The sequence below is a fragment of the Jaculus jaculus genome, chromosome 2, assembly GCF_020740685.1.
Source record: "Jaculus jaculus isolate mJacJac1 chromosome 2, mJacJac1.mat.Y.cur, whole genome shotgun sequence".
Taxonomy (NCBI): Eukaryota; Metazoa; Chordata; class Mammalia; order Rodentia; family Dipodidae; genus Jaculus; species Jaculus jaculus.
The window spans coordinates 152,960,490-152,980,111 of NC_059103.1; positions in this window are offsets into that span (position 1 = coordinate 152,960,490).

The following is a 19,622-nucleotide window of genomic DNA, read 5'->3' on the forward strand; positions in this document are numbered from 1 at the left end:
AATATAATCATAGAGCTGGCTTTTATCATGGAAGGGTCTTTTTTTTTTTTCCACCATCTATTATTCACTGGGTACAATACTTTGGATGGGGAGCCATAGATTTTACATTTTGAAGTATTCCATTCCAAGCTCTTCTGGATTTCAGGGTCTCCACTGAAAAATATAGGGCAATTCTGGTGGGATTGCCTTTGTATGTTATGAGTTGTTTCTATCTTGCTGCTTTTATCACTTTCTCTTTGTTTTCATTGTTTCGTTTTCACTATGATTTGACTTAGAGAATTTATTCTTTGGTCCAGTCTCTTTGGTGTTCTGTGAACTTCATGTATCTGGATGGGTCTCAGTTTTGAGAGAGTTGAAATGTTTTCTTAAATAATTTTGCTAAGTATTTTCTCCATGACTTTGGTCTGAATATCTTCTGGTATTCCCAGAATCTTGATGTTTGGTCATTTTAGGGTGTTCTACAATTCCCTCATATTCTGTACTCATGATGTTTGTACTTACCAAAGTTTTTGGACTCCAGAACCATTTCTTCTGTCATCTCTTCCAGATCTGAAGCTCTATCTTCCACATGTTTAACTCCATTAGTAATATAGAGAGGCTTTAACAAGCTTTTTTTTTGTTTTGTTTTCTATTGTATTTATCTGAATTATATACTTCCCTTTGTCAATTTATAATTTTAGGTTGTGGTTTGATTTTCTTGTTGTTTCTTGGAATTCATTCTTGCATTTATTCATGTCTTCATTAAGTTTAATCAATTGGTTATTAAAATTCTCTATTTGATGACTCACCTTTAATTTTTTTTATCTCTCTTTTGAGTTCTCTCTGAATTTCCTTCATTAAGTTAAGTCTAATGACCATAGTTGTGTACTGTAAGAGATGAATCTACTAAATTTCATTTATGTGATTGTTGGTTTCTTGATGATATGCTTCCAATTCAGCAATTTGCTTAGTTAGGGTAAATCGTCTTATGGTTCTTTCATTTTGAAATTCAATTTCTGTTATATTTCCTATGTTTTCATTGGATACTTTGATTTTCTAACTAGGCAACCTTCATGGAGATCTTTCAGTTTGTTGTCTTATGTTGTTTTCTTGCATTAAAGTCTACCCATCTTGGCATTACATTATGTTTAATAAAGGAGTAGGCAAGTATTTTCCCTGGTAGTATATTCAGGGAGTGTTCTGTTTTGGGTTTGAACTGTATTAGAGTGTGATGTATGTTGTACCACAGATGCATTGGAGGTGGAATTTGCAAAAATACCTGTGGCTCTGGGCTGGTCGCTGATATAAGAACTGTTGTTGGGGATCTGGAATCTCTTCAGTTCATGATCATAGCCATGACTTACCTGTTTGGCCCAGGGGCTATACCACTTGGCCCTGCTCCCCTACTTTGCCCAGCTAAGCAGGATATAGAGGACATAAAACCCACCAGATATTCCTGTATTCCCAGTCTGGGGTATGAGCCATATCACAAGAGGGCATAGGTAGGAGGATACCAGCAGTGGAGGACAGGGGAGGGGGAGCAGCAGGTTCTATGAATCATACTGGAGTTCAAGTATGTAGAATTAGTTAGCTTGTATATTGCCATTGGTGAAAGGAGGTAGCCAGCAGCGAGGCTTTGCAGGATGAGCAAAGGTGGGTAGATAAGGCCCATAAGATCTGCCCAGGCAGGAGACATAGTGTGGGAAGAAGAACCTGCCAAGGAGCTGGCTTATGGATTAGGAGCACTGGATCCAAACACACCATACCTTTCACCTGCCCTGAGGGCACAGGCCCCAAATAGTGATGTGCTCCTCACCTTCCCAAAGTGCACAGACCCCAAACAAGCTGGCCAAAAGCAAAGATCCCAAACACATGCCACCCTTCACCATCCCAGAACTCACTTGCTCCAAAGAAGCAGGCACCAAACACTTCAGCACCTCACCTACCTGGAGCTCAAAGGCCCAAGAGACTCTGTCATCCTGCATGCACATACCCCAATAATTATTTACTATTGTTCTTTAAAAAATATTAACTCAGCCAACAGCAATCAAATTCTCAAAGTATTCTATTTAACTATTTGCAAATATAAGAAAGTTGAAACAGAAACAATTTAAAGAACTTCAACATAACATATTGCTCGTACTCGGTAGATAAAAGATCTAATTCTGAAAGAAGGAATAAGTAAAATATAAAAGCTTACAAATGACCTTCCAGATGTTGGTAGTGAAATGAATTTTGACACAAGTGAACACATTTTATGAACTGGAAAACCGAGAGCAGGGACATGAATACCTTGCAGTCTTCCCAGGGCATTGCTATGTGGCTTGAAATCATCACCGTCTTTGGCAATTTCAAATGTATTTCACATCTATTCTCACAGTAGGCCTTGATTTCTCAACCATTTTATTTTGTATGTTATATAAACAGATGAGGCTTATCGGTATTATTTTTTGGCATAAGCTCAATTTCAGATTCTGAGTGATCTACTGCTGCTCACTGAAGAGCGGGAGTAGCAGGGTAGCTTCTCTTGCCTCTCTGTCACTCGTTTCTCAAAGCACATTCACAGTCAGTTGCAAGTCACTGACATTAAAGGCTTCTCAGGTAGAACCTAGACATTAAGTCTACAAATGTGAAGCCTTTAGTGGAGGTATCCATGCTGGGTCTTCTATGTAAATTTTCAAGCCTTATTTTCTTAATTTTTGAGCAATCACCCGCAAAACATTTGTCATCACAGGGAGCTTATACCACTGTGATTGGGAATTCAGACCTAAAATCACACACAACTGAAAAATTATGAAGCAGTTTAAGAGTAACAGGACTCCCAAGTGAATAGGTTTCTCTTTGGTTAATGGGGTGTGTCCTTGGAATTGTAAGGAAGATCTCTATTTTTCTTACATATTTTCACCTAAAATCACACCAAGGAATTAGTCCCTCTTTAGACACCTGTTTTCAGGACATAACTGACCAATTCAGTCCCCCAACCAGCGGGTTCCCTTAAAACAATCCAACTTGGCTTTCTGAGTGGTACTTCCAATTTCTGGGATTCCACTCCTGCTTGTGTTTTAGCTAGAGCTTTGTAGTCTTTCCTTCTCTTAAACTCTGAGTGCTGTCTCTATAAATTCTCCCTATAATAAAATCTTTATAAACCTTATTCTCTGCTCTGCTGAAATTCAGAACTGAAGAATCTGAAGGACACTAATTCAGGGAAAGTATTGTTGAACTTTCAGCAACCTAGCTTGTGAGTTAAACATGCAAAACTATACCTTTTGTGAAGAGAATAAAGTGTGTAAATGAAAGAAAGGTGGGAGCAGAAGCATTGGTTAAGGGATTGGTAGACCATCCCAAGTGAAAATTGATGCTGACTTGAATGAAGGTGATTGGGGTAGAAATGGTGAGAAATACTCAGATTTTGGATTTATTTTTAATAAGTTTATGTTTTATAGCAAATTCTTACATATTGAAATATCCCATTATGGAGAGAGGATGGTGGCTCAGGATGGTAACAAGTCTAAAAGATTTGAACCTTGAACAGGTCTGACAACCAGTCCCCAGGGTTACAGGAGCAGTCACAACTGTTGAGGAACAGACTCTGGCCAGTGTTATGCAGCCATTTTCTCTGAATTGAAATAATTCCTTCTGGGAGAAAAGGGAGACTCAAGAGTTTACAAGTCCGGGAAAGCTGAAACTTGAAGGTTATAATCTCCCTCCCAAGGCTATGTACAGGAAAAGAACTGCTGTAAGAGAGAATTCCAGACAGCTCCGCGGCCTGTAAGTCCTGCAGTGTGCTTCAGAGATGCAACCTCCTTGAGTTCTCACCAGTGCTTTTTGGCAATTCAGCTGCCTTTGAGTCATCTATACTCTGCAAGTAGCCCCAATAAACCTATTCGTTCATCAAAATTGGTTTGGGCATAATCATGCTTTGATCTGCTATCTTAGCTTATTGGGGGTGAATAGAAATGTATTTGCATCTCTTCAGAGAAGAAGTTTCATGTGATAGGCTACTGGAAAATTAGTTGATGGAACCATCTCTGCTGGTTGAAGAGGTCTGGTGACACATCAGAATAAAAAACAAAGACACAGAATTTCTTTTCTGAGTTGTAAGGTGAATGGTGTTTTGAGAACTAAAATAAAGAAGATGAGAAACAGTTATTTGTTACTTGGAAAAAAAGACATTTTTTTTTTTCTTTTCACTTTCAGAAAGTATACAGAATAAGCAAGGGGAGACAGTGACCAGATGAACATTGCAGCCTGGAATGATGGGTTTTGAATCAGTATACACAGATATTTGAATACAAACAGTCCCAAGAAATGTGCCTATAGATGGAAACAAAACAGAAAGCTGAATTCCAGGGGTGGGAACAAGCCAAAGCTTAGATGAAATGGATAACAGATTGAGATAGAGGAACCTGAGGTACAAGGAGAACTACTAATAACTAATGTGGAGTGATTATTTCTTTTCTTCTGGTTTTTCCTCCTCTTCCTCATTCTTTGTGTATACTAGTTGGAATTGAATGCCTGCCTTCTATATACTAGGTGAGCAGTCTACCACTGAGATATATCACCAGTTCCCTCATTTTAAATTATTTCATTATTTAGACACAGGGTTCTCACTAAGTTGCCCAGGTTGGCTTGAATTTCATATGTAGTGTAGGTAAACTTTAAACTTGAAATGAGTAAAGGAAAGGTAGAGCAAGGGCTAACCAAAATCTAGGAGGATATAAATAAATCATATGGAAACCTACTTTTCTGAACAATGGAACAGGAGCCATAGATTGTTACTAGAAAGTTTTCTGTGCTAGGGATGGGATACCTCCCAGTAAGTTGTTGGCCAGGGAGGTCTCTGATGCCCCCAAAACATTACAGGCCATTGCTTAGGCCCTTTGTTTCCCACTAGGAATAGATAGTAAAACCCTATTGTTGAAGACTTCTCATACTTGGGCTGCAAAGTCACTGAGAAATCCTGCTAGCGCTGAGCTGATAACCTCCTCTGCTGGGTTCCTTCCTGGAGGGTAGGTAGTGCTGAGAAGTGACCAGGCCTGCTGGTTCCTCCCAAGGGATTGAGGAAGAGGGTGAATGTTGGACAACTCAGAACCTTTCCTAGTCACCAGAGAAAAACCACACTGAGTCGGGAGTCTTGTTGAAGCAGGAACTCACTTTATTGTTACAGGCAGTTGCCTATATAATGTTGGGAACGAGGGTGGAGATTTTAGAATGGGGCGGAGGGGGGGAGAGGTAAGGGCCAATAGTAAACCGCAACCTTTGAGATGATTGGTCCCAAGCGTGCATGGGAATTCCAACTCCTAGGTGGAAGTAGCAGGCCAGAAGCCATTAGGCATAGCTGGCCTGAGGCAGATCACCAAACTTTAGCTAGGCTCAGGAAGTTCCACTAGGCCTCAAGCCCAGGCTTCTCAAGGCCCAACACTCATCCATGTACACCAGCTGACATAAAGCCTGAAGAAGCCATTCTGCATGCAATTCAATGGGAGAGAGAGAAATCATCAGTGAAGATACTCAACAGTGGACACTACAAGCCTTATATTTCGCCAGCCAGGCCAATGAGCCAATGGATGCAATAGTGGCATGTCTGTCATGGGGGAAACCAACTGTCCTATAATTGGACTGGAGGTCTGCTCCATGGGAAGGAATACATCCCTGATACTGAAAACATACAACAGGGGTAGTCATGAGCCCTAGGGGTGTAACAACTGCTGGTATCTGGCTAAATGTATATACCATGCTCATCATACTGCCCAGTAAGCACTTCTTTTAATGTTCATACCCATATATTAATGCTACTCTCACTTTTGGTAGAGAACCTTCTCTTTTCAGATGGCAGTGACCTTGGGATGACTTAGAAGTCATCATGATGCTGGGAAGAAGTGACAGAGGAGTGCTCAGCACTGAAATAATCTCTATCACACCTTTCAAGGCTCAGGATCCATTGCAGAAGAGGTGGCAGAAAGAATGTAAGAGCCAAAGGAAGGGTAAGACTCCTCACAATGTGCTCCTCAAGACACAAAATCCCTGGATATCCGTGACTTCACAGTGCCTAACACTACCTACATAAGACCATTATAATAGCAGGTAAAAGATCATGACATCCAAATAAAAGAAAGGCTGATTGAGAGGGGGAGGGGATATGATGGAGAATGGAGTTTCAAAGGGGAAAGTGGGGGAAGGGCGAGCACTACCATGGGATATGTTTACAATCATGGAAGTTGTTAATAAAAATAAATTATTTTTTTTTTAAAAAGACAACTATTGGGCTGGAGAGATGGCTTAGCGGTTAAGCGCTTGCCTGTGAAGCCTAAGGACCCCAGTTTGAGGCTCGGTTCCCAGGTCCCACGTTAGCCAGATGCACAAGGGGCCACACACATCTGGAGTTCGTTTGCAGAGGCTGGAAGCCCTAGCGCGCCCAGTCTCTCTCTCCCTCTATCTGTCTTTCTCTCTGTGTCGCTCTCAAATAAAATAAATAAATAAATAAAAATTTAAAAAAAAAGACAACTATTGGTAATACTCACTCCCAAATTCTCTCTTGAAAATGGCAAACTATATTAGATCTGCCCCATCATTTTATTCTCTCTGTTCCTAGACCTGCTTTCATCTCTCTCCTTTCACAGGGGTTGGTCTCCAATAAGCTCCAAATAACCCAAACACTACCTCAGCATCTGTCTCCAAAGAGCTCAAGCCATGACAACTATTCTGATAATACCTGCTTGCACCTGTGTGGTTAAGATTCCTTAGTGTGGACACAGAGAAGTCCAGTGTGAGGAGAAAATTATAAAGAACATAATTAAAAGTGATTCCTTTAGTCTTTCCACCTTTAGACTGTCATTTCCTCCAATGAGGACATAATAACAATATTTCTCAAAAGTTGCTTATTAGCTGGGTGTGGTGGTACATGCCTTTAATTCCAGCACTCAGGAGGCAGAGGCAGGAGGATAACCGTGAGTTCGAGGTCACCCTGAGACTACATAGTGAATTCCAGGTCAGCCTGGACTAGAGTTAAACCCTACCTTGAAAACCAAAAAAAAAAAAAAAAAAAAAAGTTGCTTATTAACTTCTCACATTCAATGAATCCTTTGCTGTTTTTGTCACTTCCCTGCTGTTGCATTTGGAAGAGAGAGCCAATGGTCTATATTAGGTCATCTGTTGCCAAGAAACTATTATAGTGAGATACTAAAACATCTGAAGTGTTTCCTGTTTATGAATATTCTTGAGATTGCAGTAGATTTTCAAATGTTATGCACTTTACTCATGAACATACTCAGATATCTTCAGGCTAGGGCAGTGAGATAAAAGTATTCCTTTTACATTTTAGCATATAGGACTTGAATTGAAGTTCTACATTGCTTATCCCCACCAGAACAGTAGTCTTAATGGTTATTTGCCTAAATAAGTAGGATAGGACAGAAGCTGTTTGCTAGCAATTAAAATATAATTGAATACTTTGAACTAAACTCATTTGAAGTTGACATTTTCTTTGTTGTCATTCTTATGAAAGAAATTTTGCCATAATAGCTGGATGTGACATCTAAGGTATAATTGTAAGGCTACAATATAAGTAATTCATGAAATTGAAGGTACTCTCTTTAAGAATATACTCTTAGTAAAACTCTCAGTATGTCATTAACCTCAGTCTACCACTCTGTATTCTAATTGCCAAATGTGCAATTACTTGATAAAGGTGTCATGACAGAAACTTAAAAACACTAATAAAACTCTTGCAGTAAACTCCAAGAGATATTAGCATGGGAAACAACAAACTGCCAGCATGAGGACATTTGTGTGAGGATATCCTCAAGTCAACTCCTGGGAACAAGGCTGAGAGATAGCACCAGGTGTTCCATTTAAATAAATGGGTAGGCTAGTTGACTCTTATTAGGAGTTTCAGGAATGCACTAAACCAAGCCTCTGCTCTGCTGATTATGTCAATTAAGCAGGCTGGTTATTTAATAGGGTAGTAGATAAGTGGGTAGTGAGTGAGATCTTTTAACTGGGGGACTGAATTTCTTACTCTGATCTGCTCAGCAAGATGTAGCATAAACATTCTTCATCACTTACTATACCAGCTTTGCTAGTGTGGTTTCTTGGAGCTTGACAATTATTGTTTGGCTATGATTTCTGTATTACCATGATATCAAGATCAGTGTCACCATGGAGGATATGTGATTGAGGAGCTCTAAATGGGGGCCCATTCTCAGTGTTCTTTAGTACTACTCAGTAAGCCAATAACTAGAAGCTTATTTCAAATTTCACTAACCAGCCCTACATACAAAATATTAACTGTGATTATGTCTAGGGTTATGATGAGAAATATTTTTGATTTTCCTTCTGCATACCTTTATATTCAATACAATGGACATGTAACTTTTTTTCTAATAAAAGAAAAGAAATTTTTATCTATTAGAATTGGCATATTTAAATAAAGAAATGAAAAAGAAGTTGAGAAATAGTAACCAAGGGCATATTTGCTCAAAAAAAGAAGGTAATGGAATGAAAAGAATAGCAAGATCTCTTTCTTGTATAAAGTGTTTTGATATCATTAGTACTGATTTTATGTTTTCTTCCACATTTCCCTCTGCAAAACTGCCAGTTATCCATGTCTTCCAATAAACATAGATAATTGTTCAATTAAAAGAAACTTTAAATTTTAGCAACTTCAATGGCTTTTAAAGACAATGGTATGTTCTGTCAGTGTTTGCTTGTGGTGACTTTGTCTTTTGACTTTTAGGCAGGTCCTATTTATTTATTTATTTATTTGAGAGTGACAGAAAGAAAGAGACAGACAGAGAGAGAGAGAGAGAGAGGAAGAGAGAGAGAGAGAGAGAATGAGAATGGGCATGCCAGGGCCTCCAGCCACTGCAAACGAACTCCAGATGCATGTGCCCCCTTGTGCATCTGGCTAACATGAGTCCTGGGGAACCGAGCCTCAAACCGGGGTCCTTAGGCTTCACAGGCAAGTGCTTAACCGCTAAGCCATCTCTCCAGCCCTAGACAGGTCCTTTTGACTACTGTGGCTTCTGTTGTGTCTCTAAGTAAGAAACTCAGATTCAGCAGTAATTTTTTTTAAATGACATATTTCCTTTGGCAGTGTTCATGTGATTTTTCAATTCATGTCTGGTTATAAAGTCACGGTTCTTGTTAAATCCTCCTGAGGTCACACATGGACCCAGGTAAAATACTAGAAAACATTTCTTTCATCAAGTTTTTCCATCTGATGACTTCTTCATTCATAACTATGACAAACAGTCTGTCTACTTTATTTTTATCACCTTTAGTAAAATCATCTTTTTTCCTCTGGCATCTCTGTATGAAAAACCAAGACATTGAAGTATGAAATATGAGTGTGAAGATGGAGAAGTAATAGCAGAGTGAGTGAGAGAAATTGCTTGTCATTTATCCTGGGTCCTCTGCAGCTGCAGAGACCCATTCAAACAGATGCAGCTGTATAAGCTGCTTTGCCTTGTGTTTTTTTTTTTTTTTTCAGCAGTGTTTTCCTTAACAAGTGTCATGACTGTTATGATCATCTATCTTATGTAAAAATAGAGTCTTATTTCATTTGAGCAAAGTTACTTTTCATAACTGTCTTCTCACAATAGAAAAATGCAAGTACAGGGAACTTTGGGGTTCTGGTAATTACAATCTCAGTAGCAGATGGTACTAGCTGCCCTTCATGTCTCACTGGTCTGTCTTGGTCTCAGTTCAGTGTTGAATCACCTTTTACCACCCTTATTTACACGCATCCTTCATAATTGAATTGGTGTGAAAAGGTAGGATAGATCTATGATTCTATTTATTTATTTCTTTATCTGGCCCCAAGTGATTAAGACACTTTCTAAATCCATCCACTAGAAAGGGATAGAGAAACAAAAGAATCACTTTTTTTCCAAGGGGTTACTTACTCTTAAATTTCCCAGGCAACTGGAAGGTGGTGACCAGACTATAGATGGAAAGGGCCAAGATTTTGAATTGTAAATTTATACATGTTTTCAATAAAGTTGAATTTGCCAACTGTGACAACATTTGGTATTTCCCAAGACTCTGTGATTTTGAATCAACTGAGCAGTGAAATGAAAAACTGAGCTTATAGAAAGCAAAGTATCACCTTATGGGGAAATGGGTTTGTAGTTTGGGCAATATAAAAATCCCAAAGAGTACTATCCATAGGGTTCTAGCAGGTTATTTTTCCTCTTTCCAAGAGACTCCAGAAAATTCTATGGCACAGAGGAGCAGATAGAAACCTGTGTTCAGTCTAGGGTCTCTACCAGGAGGACTATTAGTGTTTTTTGTTTTGTTTTGTTTTTCCTTAGTTTAGGATCTTTCTAAGCTTATAAGTACGAAGTAAGAAAGGATGAAAGAGACCAGGGTTGTGATAGATTAGGAACCTATTTTATATGGGAAGAAATATTAGCATGGAATATTTTTTTCTAATTGATACTTTGTTGAAATTGTCTGAGAATAGGGAAAGCTACTTTTAAAAGATGATATTTTCACATCTTTATTTGTGTGCATTAACCCTTTCTTGTATTAGTTTATTTATTTTTTGCCAAAGTAAAGGCATGATTGAAAATGTTTATGGAGATAAACAATAATAGTAATGAAACGTTTTTATTTTCCTTGTCTGACTGCTAAGGAAAATAGTTGTTGCCAGTTGGCAACAATGACTTATATAAAATTGTTCCATGATATAAACAAGTAGGGGTATTGTGATCCTATACAGAGTTGCAACAGACGTCAGTATCTGATTTATATATCTTCTTGTTAACTGCAGATGGTCAAGTATCCCTTTCATTACCTTTGGGATCAATTCATTTCCTGAGCTGATGGAAGTAACTAGCTTCATGTTCCAGGTACACCTGTCCCCACTGACTGAGAAGAGTGCTGATTTATCATCGACATCCTTTTCAGGGTCTTATAGCAGATGTTTGTTTGTACTACTTATTCAAGGTTAAAGTCTTGGGGAAAAAAAAAGATGTGAATAGTACTTGTTATTCTGATAGATATGCTCCTTTATGTGGAAATGTATTTTCCCATTAAAAATTACCTTAAATAAGGTTTTAACTTGCTTTTGAATCATAATTTTGTAATTTGGGGGGAGATCAAAAAGACTTGTGTATTGAAAATTATACATTACTTAATTTACTATGAGCTCAGTTCATTTTAAATTCACCATGTGCCATTTACATGCTCCATATAACTTTAAATGCTTGTGACTATGGTGGTCTGAATGTAGATGTCCAGAGCCTCCCATGTCTAAACAGTTAATCCCCAGTTAGTGGTGCTGGATTCCAGGCTTGCTGGTGGTTGTGTAGCGCTCATGGTGGGCCTGGAGGTTTTATTGCGTAATGGGTGGGGGTGGGTTACAACCCTGAATTTGTGGAAATCAAACTCTTGGAATTTTCCTGCCCAAAAGTGGGCAAACTTTTTCTAGGAGCAGGACCTGAGAAGTAGAAGAGCTAATTTCTAGCACATTCTTCCAAGGCATGGGCTGTCTCTAGCAGCAGCCTGAGGAAAAAAGAAACTGAAGAGCAATTTAGTTTAAGTCCATGGTAAACCCGCTGCATCCGCTGTCGCTGCTGCTCTGATGTCACTGTGGCTGTGGCTCCCTCTGCATACAGGTACTCATTGGCACTCTTATTGCACAGTGAAAGACCAGTGATATGTGAGCGAGTAGTACATTGGATGAGCAAAACTTAAGGAACTTTTGACTTTGGATAATCCTTAAACATTTGTTTAAGGAGGGGATTTGGGGACATGACCTGATGGACCCTGCTGATCCAGAACACATGTACACTGTAATCACATACATAATTACATTAAAGCAACTGGTTTTCTTCAATAGATCTGTGGGCCCTTAGTTACCTACCTCATTGTCTTCATTGCTATTATCAGCACTTCTTACGCATGTATGCTTGCTCTGGGTCAAGAGCCCAATTAATCACTGTGGAAACTGTACAAAAGATACAGCTTAAGATCAGTCAGTGTCTGTAAACATTGCTTGCCAATATGGGCCATCTGTGATGTTCATGCCAAAAGTACACCAAGGCAGAATACACCTAGCCACAGTTCCTTAAGCAGATAGCTGATAGGGCATGTTACAAATAAAGCACTTAGAATATTACAGTAATACTATCAGAAAAGTTATTTGTGAGGTTCATTCCCATATTGCCTTTGTTTCATAACCACATTTTATAACCCAGCCCCACTTTCTGTTCTTTTCTTTTACTTCCTCTGTGCTGATGTGATGCCAGTTTCCTGCTCTTCCCCTTGGAACAGTAAGTGGAAATACAGTTTCCTTCCCCAAGCTGACTCCGGCAAAGTATTTTGTCCCAGCAATGGATAAATAAATGTTTATATGAATATATATATATATATATATATATATATATTTGTATTCATACATACATGTACATATATATATGTTTAACTAAGTTATATACATAACATGCATGTTACATATAATATACATACATATAATATATAAACACTACATGTGTTAAGTATATGAGATCTACATATGCATATTTAGCATTTAAAGTATTTAGAGAATATTAATAACACATTATTATTTTGTCAAATAAGAATTAATTATAATTTAAAAAGGAACTTAACACTGTGGTTAGGTGCAGTATAGAATTTGAAACCATATAACTGAACTTTCCAATTTTGCATCCTCATGATACAATGAGAATTTAAATGGCAAATAATGACCTGGTCTTATTTGAGTTTAGTTTTGAGTAATAGTCATGGTGAATTTGACAGCCTTCTCAAAGCCCTTGTACCACATTTTGTTAATCCTCACTTAGTCAGCTATTTTAATATGATAGGGTTTAATAGATGTGTGTATATGTATGTTTGTGTGAGTAGGTCCACAAGTGTGCATGCTTGAGATTGTGCTGGGTAGAGTATTTGCAACCAAGTGATCCAAGGGAAGCTTCACAGAGGGAGTAAACTTTGCACCGCAGGCTGATGATGAAGATGAGCTCAGCAGCTGTCAACCACAGCAAAGAGTGTTTTATCAAAAGAAGCGGTAACCAGCACAGATGATCTGAGCAGAAAGGAGCTAAGAAGCTGGTATAACCAGCCAGCTCAGATGATTACATTATTCCTTTGTAGAAAGATATACATTTAGCTTTCAGGTTCTCTTGTAGTGGCATTAGTTTTGATGGAAGAAAGAGTTTTACAGAACAAATGAATGACTTTCATTGAGAAAGATACAATGACTCTGAGGTACTGCTGCTTTATGTACACATGGCCATTCTGCTTCTGCCTGTGGGCTCAAGGGTGCCTTGTTCCTCCTTTCTACCAGTTTTAAGAAAAGTAGTTTTAAGAAAGTAGTCCAACTCACTTGAATCAAATACTTAATCAGGATACACAGCAATTAAACAACTAAATCATATGTTACTTTCTAGTTAAGTACTGCTAATGTGGGAAAAACACACTTTCTTAGAATTAGCCATATGTGAAAGATGTAAACATAGTAATTTCAAATATATCTTTGTATGATTATATTTCCTTTCTTTCTTTCTTTCTTTTCTTTTTTTTGGTTTTTTGAGGTAGAGTCTCACTCTATCCCAGGCTGACCTGGAACTCACTTAGTAGTCTCAGGGCGGCCTCGAACTAATGGTGACCCTCCCACCTCTGCCTCCCGAGTGCTGGGATTAAAGGCGTGAGCCACCATGCCTGGCTGGTTATACTTATTTTTAAAATTTCATTCCTTCCTACTACCTCTCCCCCCACCTTTTTACTTTTATTTTTGGTTTTTCAAAGTAGGGTTTTCACTTAGCCCAGGCTGACCTAGAATTCATCATGTAGTGTCATGGCCTCAAGCTCATGTGATCCTCCTACCTATGTTCCTGAGTTTTAGGATTAAAGGCATGAACCACTACACCTAGCTCTTCTTTCCTTTCTTGCAGTTCCCTTGGTCAAAACAAAGCTGTGCATTACTTAGGCAATCAGTCTAGAACTGGGATACAGCTCCACCTTCAAGATATTTTCAAAATTGAATGTAGTATTCAAATAAGTAGCTGAAAATATGACATTTATTTATAACTCTATAATTCAGAATTTTCAAATACTATATCTGAATGTATCTAAAATATTTTGGAAGGATAGTATATTTGGCATTTATGACCTACTTAAATTTATTTCTCTACAAGCTAACTTTAAGAAATTTTATTGATACTTATTTGTGATTCATATAAAAATCTATAAGGATCACATATTTTGTGCTTGGCATAAGAACTATATGAGTTTTAATTCAAAATAACAAATAAATATATTCTTCATTTTGATAATCTGCCTGAAAATGTGGCAGCTCACTCAGTAAATTTAAATCTATTATATCCCTAACCATTGTCTATCATTAATACCATTTCATTTATATATTGATTTCTGTCCTCAGTAAAGATGTACAGATATTCTATATTATTTCTGCTCAAACATGCCTCTAAAGACTCCTGCAGAAACCTGGGCTTGCCAGGAATGCATTGTGTCACATCTTATGAGGATGTGATCAACTGACTGCTTTCCCTGAATATCATTAGAGTTACTGCTCTCTCAAGACACTGTGTCAGTTGGGGGTGCTGTGGAGGGGATGACGCAGAAGTACAAACCCTGTTGGAATGTGAAAATGGCAGTTTCGTAGATTTTGTTTCTAATAAAATCCTTTGTGCTTTTGCTTCTGATGGTTCATGTCTACGTCCTTTCTGCTTCGTATGCAGATCCATACAATTGAAAGACCAGCTCCCACCATGAAGCTTTTGGTTCCTCTTTGATGATTTCCTGACATTATTTATTTCAATCAAATAGAGTTATACAATCAAATAGAGTTATACAAACAGATGCAGTTTTCAGAGGACTCCTGCCACACTATATGTGTGCTCTCACTGTCAAGCCAGCCACTTTCTTTTTTGTGTTAGGGGAGAGTGTGAGCAGTTCTGGGGCTAGCAAACTCTGGGTTGGAATTTGATCTTATAATCTTTGCTATTTTGGAGCTCACTTTTCTCTCTCTCTCTCTCTCTCTCTCTTTTGGGGAAAGGGTTCTGAGGTAGGGTCTCTCTCTGGCCCAGACTGACCTGAAATTCAAAGGTTGTAATTTAGAGCTACACCCACCTGGCTGCAGGAGGTGTCACTGTGGGTGGACCTCAGGGTCCAGCTGTGAGGTAGATATGAATTCCAACCTAAGATATGAAAAAAGCCTGAGTTCTGCCTAGGGTTCTTAAAGTGTGCGTGCTTATGGTAGCTTTTGGATTTTCTCTCTGTGCTTGGTCCTATAAGAGTGGGCCAACTTCTACCATTATGGAAGTTACCCTGGATCTGTAAGCTTTAACAAATATCCCTTTCTCCATAATTCTGCCTGGTTTGGAGGTTCATCTCAGCTGCCCCAAGCTGACTGCTACAGGAATGTACTGGAAAAGATGCCTCCTATTCCAGAGTAGAGGTAAGCAGTCCTTCCTTTGAGAAATACGGTCAGCTAGAATCAGGATGTCGGTGTACTTTGAGGGAAGTAAGGAAGGAAGGAGGATGCAGAACATGAGCACAAGTGCCTCTCCAGAAGTCCAGAATTTCCAGCTTAATCTTCAGAGATATCGGATATTAAAGTGTGCTAACTTTAAGAATCATGTAAGTAGAATTTAGAGTTTTTTTCTTTTTGTTGTTTCACTTATTTTTAAGGCAAGGTCTCACTCAAGCCTAGGCTGGCCTGGAACTCACTCTGTATTATAGGTGAGCCTCAAAATCACAGCTATTTTCCTACCTTAGCCTCCTGAGTTATCGGACTAAAAGTGGGAGTCATCTTCCAGAAAATTTATGTCTTTTAAAAAAATTTTTTTTTGTTTATTTTTACTTACTTGAGAGTGAGAGCGAGAGAGAGAGAGAGAGAGAGAGAGGCAGAAGAGAGAGAGAATGGGCGCACCAGGGCCTCCAGCCACTGCAAACTGAACTCCAGATGCGTGTGCCCCCTTGTGCATCTGGCTAACGTGGGTCCTGGAGAATCGAGCCTTGAACTGGGGTCCTCAGGCTTCACAGGCAAGCGCTTAACTGCTAAGACATCTCTCCAGCCCAAATTTATGTCTTTTATAGTCATTTTGTTTGCACACTGAAGACAGAGTGAATGGTAATGACTACAGGTAAATAAGAAAGGATGTTGTGATGCAAGTGCCCCAGGCATTGCTCTAATGGGGAATTTAGGGCCCAGAAAAGTCTTTGAACCCCAAGACCTCAGTTCTTTTCTAATTTTAATCAAAAAATTGAATAAAAATACTCAGAAAGATAATTATTATATTCTTATATTTATTGTGGGAAGTACAGAGCCCAGGAAATGTACACACTTGGATAGAGATCCCATGTGGATGCCCTGGTAAAGCCCTGGAAAGAAAAGAGGGAAAAGAAAGTTGAAAGGAGCACCTGCCATGTGGAGACCTGGAGGGAATAAAGAACCCATGTGGAGAGTAAGGACTGGAGGGCCCTCCAGGCTGGGCCTGGGCCTGGGCTGACAGGTCTAGGCGAGGGAAAAATTCACCCATATCTGGCACTTCACAAGTGATCAGAGAGCCTGTCCTCCCTTACAAAGGTATTTATGAACTTATAGTGGTGGGCTATCTTCCAGCTCAGGTGAACCAGAGGGACAGCTGATTGTTTAGGGCTAGGGGCTGTCGCAGGAAAAAGCTAGCCTTGAGTGTGAGTTCCAGGGTCTGAACTTGACCAACCACAATGTTTAAATCCTATGAAAGAACTCCCTCTCAGGAAGGGTCCTGGTTGTTTGTGGAAAAATATTAGGAAACTAGACAAGAGATAAGAAGTCAGATCATTTTTGATTTCTAGTATAGACTTTCTTGCCCCTAACTATACTCCCTCTCACTGCTGTCTATGCAGCACACAGAAACACACAAACATATTGACATATATGTAAGAACAATCAAAAATACCTTACCTTCAACTACTTCTCTCTGAGTTCTGATATAGTTATTTTCCTTTATTTATTTTGTTTTCTCATCACAATTCATTTTATTTATGGTAATGAACTTTTATAGCCTTATATGTAAGGTCACTTTACAGTACTCCATTTTGCTAATACATATGCCAATCTTGAACAAGCCATAGAAGTCCTTTATTTAGATGTCCAGTATTATATTTAATGTTTATAATGTGCTTGATTTTGAGAATTCTTGCTCATTTTAAAACATTTGTTCTTCTCTTTATATTTCAAGTGCAGTTGCTTTATCTTCGTTCGTCTTCTCTCCCAAGCTTCCTAGTTTTCTTCACTCCTTGTAAATAAGTCTATCTTTATTTATACTGTGGATTTTATTTTGTTTTCCTTTGATTTTCCTGGGACAAATTCCACTCTCTGCTCAATGATCCAATGCCAGAAATACTTCTCTAGTCTACTGCAATTGAATGTATACATTTTTTTTTCTATACTGAGGACTGGCCCTAGACATACACTCTATCACTAAGCCACATCATTACCCCAATTGTGTTTCTGTACCTCCCTTCTATCCAAGTTTATGTAGACAAACGAAAACTCATAATTACAACACACTTCTACAAATGTCACCTGTCTTCTAAAATGGGTTTGTAGAATGTAGAATTAAAGTTATTACAGTCTTGAATATTTAAGAGCTATTGAAGAAGAAGATGGGAAATTAAGGAAGTCCTTGCAGTATGTCTTTACTGCTATGAAGAATACAAGCCAATGTGTGCACGTCACCATTTCTATAGACAAATTCTGATGAGTGAGAAACATTAGCCTGAACATTGACTTTGAGACATTGTACCAATTTAGCAGCTTTATTTTTTGTGGGGGTGTATATCTTTAATCACTAGAAACTTCATGATTTCACCCTGATTTCTTCATGAGTGTTCTGTGAAATAAGACACAATGAAATCAGGGAAACAATTTAGAATCTTGATTATGAATACTTATCTTGTTATATCGGGCCCCTAGTTTTGGTCATATTTTTGGATCTTTAAAAAAGAAAAGCATGTGATATTTTTTTATTTAATGCAATAATTTGGATAGACAGTGAATATGTTTCATGCCAATGGAGATAAGAAGACTTGTATGAAGATATGATGAGAAATGGGTGTTTTTGAGCAGGTGGCAGGGTCTATCTATAGTTGGAGTGAAAAAAACTGTTCAGTCCATCCTAGTTTAATTATTTATTATTAATTATTTAAAAATACTGGGCACAGGAAGCCTGAATACTGATATGTATCACAGAGATGAGTAATATCCCTTATTTTAAAATGTTATTCATAAGTTTATTTACATATTTATTGTTATATTGCATGTTGGAGGCATGGTTTCATTGTGTCACTCAGGGTGGCTTATATAGCACAATATAGTCTAAACTGGTCTTGAACTTGTGGCAATCCTTATATCTTAGTTTATCAAGTGTTAGGATTACATGTGTGAGTTGCCGCACACAGCTTGTGTTTTAATATTTTATAGGACATATGGATGTCAGTATTTTAAGAATACATATTTATAGGTTCTGATTACACACATATATATGTATATGTGTGAGTGTGTGTATATACATATGTATGTACATGCATGTGCATAATAACTTTCATTTTCTTTGACATCTGGGGAAATCATCCAAAAATTTTCCTGATATTGTTTATTAATTGTAGTGACTGCATTTCGTAATGATTTTGATACAGATCACATTTTCATAAAAGTATTTCCTTTAATTATATAAAATGTTCTTATATTTAAGATGTAATTTATTGTTTATCTAAAAATGAAATCAAAACTAACATCCTATGACATTTTAATTTTAGTGAAATATCTTTTATCAGCTCTTTTTTTCATAGGTCATGCCTTTTTGAGAAGGACATTAACTCTGTGTTTAGCTGTATATCATCATTATCATAGATTGTGGAATGATGCACAGTTTTTTCAGCACCATTTGCTGATATTACTATTTTTGACCCACTATCTTTCATTTGATCCTTTGCCAAAGACCAGAATAATCTTAACTATGAACAATACTATTTATTACAATATTTAATTCTAGAAAGAGTTAAGCCAAGGAGGAAAGTTAATGAGCCCTAATTTGGAGAGATGCATTTTAGACAGCATTCACTGATTTTAATAACTGATGATCACAGAAATAACTAATACAGATTAGATGGCACATAGCAGAACTAGTTACAGTGGCAAACTGGATTTCATGTATAATGTCCAAACCACTTTACACTGAAATCATAAAGCATGACAGTAAGCTAAATTTTACCAGAAAGGACAAGCAGTCAATTTCAAAATCACTCTGAGGGTATGTGTAGAAATAATTATATTCATTTATTACCTTTTCTTTTCTTTTAAAAAAGTTTCTCTTTTTCTAAATACAGCCTTTTAAGTGTCTTATAAATGTTGGTTCAAGAAGACTTCGAATGGATGAAAACAGCACAGATATATGCATATATAATGACAGTTGTTTATGTATTTGCATCTTTGCATCAATTTACTCGAATGCATAGCATCTGCCCTTAGAGAACAGGCCTCCTGGTTTCGTTGCACATAAGCTACAAAGCCTGCTCTGCTTTTGATGCTCTGAACTTTTATCAATTGATTTTCATAAGGGATAACTAACTAGGTGCTCAAAATTGCCACATGCTTTCGTTGCACTTCA